At 41.2% G+C, this 10,355-nt stretch overlaps 1 protein-coding gene across 3 annotated transcripts in view; it reads left to right on the top strand.

Moving 5' to 3' along the window:
• Positions 1 to 1,386: 1,386 nt before the first annotated feature.
• Positions 1,387 to 10,355, top strand: part of LOC101845166 (cadherin EGF LAG seven-pass G-type receptor 2) — a 46,596-nt gene continuing 37,627 nt past the window's right edge. Inside the window, exon 1 of one of the 3 annotated variants that reach the window (XM_035969554.1) lies at positions 1,387 to 1,483. The gene's annotated coding sequence lies outside the window, so the exon portion shown is untranslated. Of the gene's footprint in view, positions 1,484 to 3,604; positions 3,858 to 10,355 lie in introns of those variants that run through there. The other 2 variants (XM_005097434.3, XM_005097432.3) reach the window with 2 other exon arrangements.

Here is a 10,355-nt window from a genome sequence, read left to right as displayed (position 1 = left end):
AGAGAGAGAGAGAGAGAGAGAGAGAGAGAGAGAGAGAGAGAGAGAGAGAGAAAGAGAGAGAGAAAGAAGGAGCGATAACAAAGACGGAGTAAACTAATACGTACAGATTTCTTTTTTTTTCGTTGGTTCTTACCGACGTTCTCTTTGGGGCATGCTCGCTACCACCTTCTTTTACCTTTTACCTCATACCTCTTTTCTTTTTTCCCCCCTCCTTTTGTTTACTCTGGCAACTGGGCTAAACGCTTCGTCATCGATTTGACCTATTTTTGTCTAATAGGCCATTGAACTCAAAGAAAAAAAACGAATCTGAAGGTTTAGTAGCATCTTAGAGATATTTTTTAGGTTGTAGTAAGTGTTTTACGCTTCTTTCAACACAATTAGGTCATAAAAGGTCCGAAGATTAGAGGTGTTACAAGAGATTAACAAACACAAAAAGAAGAAGAGGTCTGGACGATGGATATTAGGTAGGAAATAAGGAGCAAACCACACCAGAGCACCCACCAATCGCCCGCAAAGACATACCAAAGTTTATTTTTACATGGTTGGAAAAAGCTTACTCCCTTGGAATCTATATCTCAGAATATTGCACACTGTCATACAAAACACAAAGTTTCCACAGATAAGTTTAGGTACAGCATAGTATGTTTTTGTAAATCACTCTGCAATGCAGGAAACAGTGTAATCGTATATTCATTCGACCCAAAAAAACCTTTGTCCAGTTCATCCATACATCACAGTTGGACAAATGCACATCACGGGGAGCACTTTTCTTTCCTTTTTTTTGCCCTTTAGGGAAAAAGTACAACCGACCAAACAAACAACAAAACAATTGTAGGCCCCGGAGAGTGCTGGGCGGCTAGGTTCCCGATTATTGAAAGCTAGGAATCGTAGGAATCGACTCCGAACCCAATTACTTACATTCTAATGATGTGATTTTTTCCCCTGTGGTTACCTGGTTGGTGCCGAACGTCTTCAGAATTTAGGATAATCTTGATTTTGGAATACTACGAAGCATCAACTTCTTTTTTTTTTCAAAAATAAATTCTTTTACAAAAAGAAGATTTTAATGATAAAAATAACTGGCAATCGTTGGTCTACGTAAAAAAGGAGACGGAACTTAACTTCCTTAGTATTAATCGCGGGAATCGGTTCCGGAATCGACTCTTCGCCCAGCTCTACAGTGGCCTCATTCTCATGTCAGGTCCAAGTCACCGTACCCCAAGCTGACTTCATTATTGTTGTTCCTCAACGTTGCGCACTGTGTTATTATCTTAATTTGCTGCGCTTTGTTGAGGGTTCAGGTCTGGCACTGGTAAAAGAGGGTTGGTATTAAGATTGATCTGTCTAGTTGGCTCTTTTTCAACTTTGGGATGCTTTGGTGGGAGAGGATGGGTGCTAGTCGATATGTGACCGCATTTGCCTTTTATATTCTTGTTTTACATTCTTTGTCCAGTTTCCTGTCTGCTGTGAACATGTTTCCAAGGTATCTGAATTCTTATAATTGTTTTCATTTGTGCGTTGTTGACTTGGATGTTTAATGGAGTTTTGTTTCAGGAGATCTGCATCACTTCTGTCTTAGTTCAGCTCATTTCATTCCGTATTTTCCTTATGCCTGGCACAATTTAGTGATATATATATATATATATATATATATATATATATATATATATATATATATATATATATATATATATATATATATATATATTCTTGGAGGCTGTCCAGGTCATGGTGTATGAGGCTCTAGTCGTCAGCAGAGCGCAGTTCGTTAAGTTATTGTGTTATTGCTTTAAACAAACCAAAGAAGGTAAAATGGACAAACTCACGGTCAGTTTAATATTCAAAATCATATATCATAAGGTAATTGCTTATGCCATTTTGGCGGGTTTGGGGTTTTTGGTTCTGAAATGATAAGCAGAGCCAGCTTGGGAATATAGTTCACTTGGACAAAAGAATAATCCATATATAAAATCGCTTGAGTGTACCAATATTCAAGCTTTTGCACAGAGTCAGTTGTCCGAAAGAAACAGTTTTTTTCCTTTTTTCTCAAAAATGGCTAAAAATGACTTAGGCATTAAATTGTATCCTCTGACGTGGCGATATTATCATTAAATTTAGTCCCAGTCTCACACTGGTTATATTATTGTGCCACACAGAACTTCAGTAGAACGGAGAAGCCAAGTAATGTACCTAAACTCTCACGACATCACACATTGCAGAACATCACAACCAGACTGCCACTGTTTTTGTATTATATTTTCTTCACGGCACTGAGACAAAATAAGGTCATATAAATGCTGTAGATTAGAGGTGTTACAAAATAGTAACAAACGCTTAAAAGAAGGAGGAGAGATAAGTACGATAGATGTTTGATATGAAAGAGGGAGCAAACCACACCAGAGTACCCGCCAACCAGACTTCCAATGTCTCAGATGAAGGAAATACTGTAGGACTAAAGCAGGCCGCGTGGCCCATAAACGTTTGGTTTACGTCACAATCAAACTCATCATCGATATCCATGGACTGCCGAACGAGAAGAATTTATTATGGGACATAGACTACTTACACGCGTGTGGTTGTTATGTCTATCTAATATCATTATGACTTTGTCTCTTCAGACAATTGTAAAAAAAAAATCCCATCAACAGGTAACAGCCAACCCCCCCCCCCAACAAAAAACAACAACAAAAACAACAAACAAACAAACAAACAAGCAAACAGAAAAGAATATTTACGTTACTCAACTGAATCTGAATATATGTTGAGGGAACTTATCAGAAATATTAGCACAATCTGTACAAAGCATTTTTTTTTCGGGAGAGAGAAAAAATGTTTCATTTTTTCCATAAACTGTATCTACGATCAATTTTTGCTTATTTCAACATTTAATTTAGAATTTGAATTTCGACTAGGTATTTCCTTTGTACATCATATGCAACCGATACCACATATTATTAAGAAACCGCAAAAAGAAGACAAGAAAAAAAATAGGCTTATTATAATAATATTATTATGTGAATAGCTGGCCAGCGATACTGAGAAAATGCTTAAACGAATGGCAATGGGCGGCTCTTGTGTGGCATGCACCTTCTTTACTATCAAACATCTGAAGTCTTTATCTCCACCCTTTCTCTTATGTGTTTGTCACTCTCTTGTAACACCTCTAATCTGCGGCTCTTATACGACCTTATTGTGTCGCAAGTGCTGTAAAACTCTCACTGAAACTAAAAATACAAATGACCTGTTTACTTCGAGTCTACAACTTCCTTCTTCCAAATTACACAGACAGGCTAGAGTATGTTCTTTTTCTTCACATCTCATCAACATACTCTAACATTCCCCCTTTCAACCGATGAGATTGTGCCTTCCTTCAGACGCCCCCCCCCCCACCCCCAATCCCTATTCATCCCTTTTTTCTATTTCCTTCTTCCCCTTCCCGTCCTTTTAAAAATTTCTTTCTTCCTGTTTTATTTGTGGGAAGGAAAGAAAAGATAAAAAAAGACAAGAGGTAAGGGTGTGGGGGGATGGGTGGGAGGGGAATGGATGCCAGGGGGGAGATGGTGTATCTCCACACTCCACACTCGTGAGATCAGAGGGAACAGGCAGAGGAGGGTGAGTTCAGAGACGCTGGGTGCCTGCCTGCCTGCCTGCCTGCCCCTTCCCTTCTCTTCTCTCTCGCGCTGTGAGTGAGTACCCCGAGCTGCAGCGCCCGTGTGAGCAGAGATACCACCAGGAGGAGCGTGCCCTGGTGAGGGTGAGTAATTGTGAGCGTTGCTGCTGAACGCATGCTCTCCTCAGACTCATGTGCACATTCACAGGCAGTCAAACGGATAGCCGTGCGTGATAGTAAAGTGGAGGTGAGTACAGTTATCGTAAACTGTGAGGTTAGCGCCTGACAGCTCGAGCATGCTCTTTGAAGGCTATTGCCTGCCTCACTTTGAGTGAGTGAGGGTGAACAAATGAAGTTACTTTTTGGGACTTCATTCCAGCTTCCCCTCCTCCTTCCTCTCTGTTTCTCTGTCTTTCCCTCTCTGTCTTTCTCTCTCTGTCTTTCGCTCTCTGTCTCTGTCTCTCTCTCTCTTTCTCTCTCTCTCAATCTCTCTCTTTCCCTCTCTCTCTTCTCTTTCCCTCTCTCTCTCTCTCTCTCTCTCTCTCTCTCTCTTCTGTCTCTCTCACTCACTCTGTCTGTGTATGTATTTGTGTCTGTGTGTGTGTGTGTGTGTGTGTGTGTGTGTGTGTGTGTGTGTGTGTGTGTGTGTGTGTGTGTGTGTGTGTGTGTGTGTGTGTGTGTGTGTGTTTGTGTTTATGCGTATGTGTATGTGGTACTCTTTTCGGTTTTTGCCTTGAGGGAAATGTTTTATTTTAAAAAATTATATCGCTTTAATCTATTTGTGAAACTTCAAGTGATAAGAATCATAGTCAAATATGTTTGGCATTTATGGTGAAAAACTGAAAACAAAGTCATCAATTTCATTGCTTTATTAGAATTCTGTATTATCTACTTCCTTTCCCATTCTCACTTTGCTGAAATGCAATATTTTCACTGTTAATCAACAGTTTAAAATGAAATAATATGCTTTTCACACCTCGTCTTTCACATCATCCATAGCTTCTTCTCTTTCTGTTCCAAAGTTATAAAAGAACATCTCCAACTGCTCCGCATCAAGTTGACTTGAAACATTATATTTTTTTGCAGTAATGTGTTGTGGCACTCTTTACTTTTTTACCAACCTCCGCCTTCTTTTTTTTCTCTTTCTCTTCTCTCCCTCATTGCCTCTCTCCCTCTCTCTCTCTCTCTCTCTCTCTCTCTTTCTCTCTCTCTCTCTCTCTCTCTCTCTCTCTCTCTCTCTCTCTCTCTCTCTCTCTCTCTCATAGTAGTGTCCTTGGTGAAGCAGTACAGCGCAAAGCCGTTGCGCTTAGAAAACGTGTGTCTGATTCCCGTGTGCTTAGGATTTCCGTCGACTATCTCGGTCTTTCTCGGACTGTCTTGGTCTTTCTGCTAGGACTGTAGATTTATCCCTCTCAGCCTAGGCAGACACTGACAGGCAAGGCCGCAGCAGCCGGTCTCCTAAATAATTTAAATTCATTATGTAGGTTATGGGTTGAGGGGGGGGGGGAAACTTTTACAATTACATGCTCTCTCTCTTTCTCACCAGCTCTGTCTCTCTGTGTCTCTCTCTGCCTCTCTCTCATACACACTCTGTCTCCTCTGTCTGTCTGTCTGTCTGTCTGTCTGTCTGTCTGTCTGTCTGTCTGTCTGTCTGTCTGTTCACCCCTCTCTCTCTCTAAACATATCTCTGTAGCTTTTTGTCTGTCGTTCTCTCTCTCTCTCCTTCTCTCACCCCCCTCTCTCTGTCTCTCTCTCCCTCCTTCCTCCCTTCCATCATATTCCTCGTTTTTCCCCCTCACCCTCTTGGCCTTTCTTGTTTGCCCTTCCATCAACATCCTGTTTATCACTTTTTTTTCCTCTCGTGACCACCTATGCCAGAAGCACACACATGTTGGCTACGTACGTTTCGTAAGCTTGCTGGGCATTCCCAAAGGACCGGGGAACAGCGAGTGTGCTAAGCGAATACCTCAGCTTGATGGCATATATCATGGTATCTATAATCCATATTCAATGCTTTCGTCGTGTTTTTGCACCTTATAGATTAAGTTAGAAAAACAAATGAAAATACCCCCCCCCCCACCCCGAGGCGGTGCTACTGACAGAAGTCTCTTTAAGCCATTCCCAAAAGGGGGGGGGGGGCAATAATATGTTCTTATGCACAGTAGAATTATATGTTGTAAATGGGCTGATTCATCAATGTCATGCTCATAACGGTGAAACAGGGAACTGCTGCTTTTTCTTTCCTAATCCTTACTATCGTCATTTTGCATGTTTGTCATACTCTTGTAACCCGTTATTTCCGGGCGCCTTGATAGTCGAAGCAGACTTTGTGCAGTTGAAGCTAGAGGGGTGAGCCGAGTAAGCCCGATTCCCTGTAAGGACTTCTCTGTTGACATCCACCCCATGGCGCTCATATTATGACCTTATGCAGTGGAAAAACCTCTACTAAAACAAACAATAGATGAAAATAAGACTCTCTCAATAGGCTTGGGACTTCATTGGTAGCATTTTAAAACGTAATCCCCTGAAAAATTCTCACTCTGCCCTCTCCTTAAGATTGTAGGCAGTGAACAGCTTAACTAATATCTTCCTTTCTCCTTTGTGGTGATACATTGGCGATGTCTGCTGATGTTAATTTTATTGCTCAGCTTTACCTCCGTTCATTTCTGCTCAGGTGCCCAAAATTTGGTGTATTATTATTACAGGATTATTATATTTGTGTGTAGAAATCTTATGCTCAGAATTAGTGTCGAAAAAACTGAAAAAACCCAACTTAACTTCATGGTCATTCAACAGACGTCAGTTTTCAATAATTGAGACAAAACACAACCTACATGATCTAGCTGTAATCGACATCGTACCTACCTCATCTAGTTGAAGTCGATACTGTAAGCGATTACAGCCATGCGATGACGTCATAAGTCGCCCTTTCTCGGTGTGGTCATCCGTGTACAGTACAGTCCTGTTATTCAACCGTCAAGTCAAGTGTATGAACTAATATAATAAACAAGCTGGTTATCTCATTCTGTGTGCTAGCAGAGCCAACGATAAGAACACGTACTACAGGCTTAGTGCTACCTTGTACTAACTCCATATTTTTCGGTTTTAGACGTTAACCACTTCGAAAATGGTGTCGGTTGCCTGGTGGTTAGACTAGCAGACCTATTTTCGTGAGATTGCAGGTTCGAGGGTTCTGGCCTCAGCTCGATCCCAAATTGTGTCATTAGAAATTAGAAAGGCATTTTACATGAATTTCCAATTTGGCTTGGTCTTTTTCCGAAATGGACCTTAAACTCGGAGGCCCTGCTTCTGAAATAACCTAATAGCTTTAGTAGGGACGTTAAACCTGTGCCATTTCACAATTTCCACTCTGACAACTCTCTGTATCCCTCTGTCCGTCTCTCCCTCTTTCTATCACCGCCGCCCCCCCCCCTCTATCTCTCTCTCTCTCTCTGTCTCTCTCTCTTTCTCTCTCTCTCTCTCTCTCCTTCTCTCTCTCTCTCTCTCTCTCTCTCTCTCTCTCTCTCTCCTTCCTCCCTTCCATCATACTCCTCGTTTTGTATCTCACCCTCATGGCCTCTCTTGTTTACCCTTTCACCAACAGCCTATTCCAGAGGCACACATGCTTGGCACGTTTACCATGCTATGTAATTGTATTCCAGTGGCGAAATCGAAATTTAGTTTAAGAATGGAAATGGAATTCTATGAAATTCTACGCAACACTGTTATTAACCCTAGTAAATTTGGGTTCAAAAGGAAGATTTTTTCGGAAAAGGATACTAATTGGCACCCAGTATGTGATCCCGTGCTCTCGCGCATTCACACACTCATTCACTTGTGCTTACGTCTTATCTTGGGTTCTCTTTCGTCTTCTCCCTTCTCCCTCCCTCCCTCCCCTTCTCTCTCTCTCTCTCTCTCTCTCTCTCTCTCTCTCTCTCTCTCTCTCTCTCTCTCTCTCTCTCTCACACACACACACACACACTTTTCAATTAAGTATGACAGCCAAATTTGCTAAAACATTAAAATGTCTTCCCAAATGAGATAGGATCTTCCAAACATGCACTTACTCAGGGGGCCAAAGAAGTAATTACAGGTGACATTCCGCTTACTGCTTTCCATTTTAAATAAACTTTTAAAATGCATTTAATCACTGTCGTTTATCGTGTAATGGATAGAAACTCTCACTGAAATCATTTAGATCATTTAAGAGGCGGGCAGCTTCCACCTTGCATGCCTGTTTAATTTTAGTTTTAGTAAAAGTTTTACAGCACTGGCTACGCAAATGGGTCATACACGTCCCAAATATTAAAGGTGTTGAGAGAGAGAGAGAGAGAGAGAGAGAGAGAGAGAGAGAGAGAGAGAGAGAGAGAGAGGGTGAGTGAGAGAGAGTGAGAGTGAGAGAGAGAGGGAGAGAGAGAGAGAGAGAGAGAGAGGGAGAGAGAGAGAGAGAAAGAGAGGGTAACATATAAATAAAAGAAGCAGAGATAACAACGATATATGTTGGACAGGAAAGAAGGAATAAACTACGTCAGAGCACCCACCAACCATCCACACAGGTTTTGTGGGATAGTGTACTGCAGTAGGAAGATGGGTGCACTCAGTGATATGACCTTACGCTCTTGGGAATCGAACTCACGTCCTTAGAATGCAGGTAGAAGAGCCAATAATTTGTGCCAGCCGAAGGTCAAGCATCCCTGCGGGAGCTCACGTCTGCAAGTCTTCGTCAGCAGATTTGGTGGCTGATCGCGCAGACGATAGAAGAAGCCACTAACGTCAAGGCGAAGTATACTGGCACAAAACTCCCAGCTTTATAAGCTTTATACTTTATGGCAGCTAAGGGTATGTATGTCCATTTCGTGGGCTAGATTAAGTGATTCCCGAATATCTCGCCGGCCAAAGCAGGAGAAAAGTATTAGGTGAAATGGGTTTGAATATCCAAACTCTAAATAAGTGTATCTGAAACAGACTAGCAAAATATGTCACCCAGGAGTATTTCATGAGAGAAATTAGAGCTATCGCTTCCTGCTTGCTGGAAACTATTAATTTTCATTTCAAGATGGACTATTTTTCTTTTTTTTTATCCTCAAATCATGACAGACCCCTTTTATTGTAATTAATGGGTCGACTCGTCGTCCAGATTGAAATTGCTTACCGGCCGATTCTGGACCAGGCCCGCAGTTTTCCCATGCCTGCTTCACAGGATTATAATTGATACAGTTTGCTACATTCATTTCTTGGCAAACTTGAAGTTTAGTTTTGGTTTTAGTCAGAGTATTACGGCACTTGCAACACAATAAGATCATTTAAGTGCTGAAGATTAGAGAAAGTGTTACAAGAGAGTAACATAAAATTTAAAGGAAGGAGGAAGATAAGTGCGATAGATGTTTGATAGGAAAAAAGGAGCAAACCACACCAGAGCATCCGCCAACCACCCGCACTCGTTTCTTTGCAAGTGTCAACTGTATAACCCTGGGGCTAACGAACAAAGAACAACAGGGTATTTTGTGATAGAAGCTTAAACGTACGATAAATTAAACTAGGTCATATAGCCAGCGAGTTGATGAGGTCAAATGTCAAGCCGAAGTAAATCGAAAGTTCAGGTTTATATTTGCAAAACCACATGGCAATGTATTTGGTGGGTAGTTGACGGGCGCTCTGGTATGGTTTGCTCCTTCATTAATAGCAATCATCTATCTTATCTCTACCCCTTCTTTTCATTGCACGTTACTCTCTAGTTACACTTCTAGTCTTCAGCTCTTATGCGACCTAATTGTGTTGCAAAAACAGTAAAACGTTTACCAATTTTAAGCTAAAATTAAAATTAAACTGCGTGGAAACATACATTTATAGTACTTGATAAGGCTGGGCATTCCTGGATGCTTTAACTCATATAAGTCTTATTGCTGGCGGCTTACATTTAAAAGATAGTCACCCCATCAATCCAAATTATTTTTTAAAAAGAAAAAAAATACCTCGTAATATTTCGACTTATAAACACATCCAAGGCTCTTCAGAAGCACACGATACTATAATGGCTAATAGTTGAACCCATTTTCGCTTCCCTCGAAAACAAAATCTGTCTAATAGAAAACAAACGAGATTTGAAGCAAATTTAACCCTATCAATGCTGAATCGATTCCATTTACGTTTGTATGGTCCAGACAACCTCCCCCCCCCCCCAAAAAAAAAAAAGAAAAGAAAAGAAAAGAAAAGAAATAGCTAATTCATGAGACATTTGAACAAAGCCGTAATAATATGCTTCCCCCTATTAAGAATAACAAACTGCATACGTTGCGAAAACATCTTCAAAAAATATCTTTTATAAACCTATAGGAAAAATGACAGAGAACCAGTTTGGGAAAACGTAAGCGTGAGTGCATTAAGCCAGCCTGCACAGCAGTGGAGGGTTAAACAAAAGAAAGAGAAACAATAGAGCAGGATCTGAGATTTCAGAATGTTTGCAGCAAGGGGCGGGGTTTCACTTATTTGCAAAGAATGTGCGATAAGGCGAAGGACGTGTGCTAGCGGGTATGCACTCGGGTATAAAAAACGGAGCATGTGAGACTGTGCGTGAGCGCGACTGTGTGTCTGTGGAACTCAGCACGTGCGAGGCATATTGCATCTGGCTGAGTGAGGTGAATGCATTCGCGTCGTTAGCTAACGGTTGCTTTATTGTCAATGGATCGGTCGGCTTCCTGACTGGCACAAAGTCGTGTTTCTTTGTGTGTGTGGTTTCTGTGGTTTG

The sequence above is a fragment of the Aplysia californica genome, unplaced genomic scaffold (assembly GCF_000002075.1).
Source record: "Aplysia californica isolate F4 #8 unplaced genomic scaffold, AplCal3.0 scaffold00154, whole genome shotgun sequence".
Classification (NCBI taxonomy): Eukaryota; Metazoa; Mollusca; class Gastropoda; order Aplysiida; family Aplysiidae; genus Aplysia; species Aplysia californica.
This window is presented reverse-complemented; position numbering and strand designations above follow the sequence as displayed.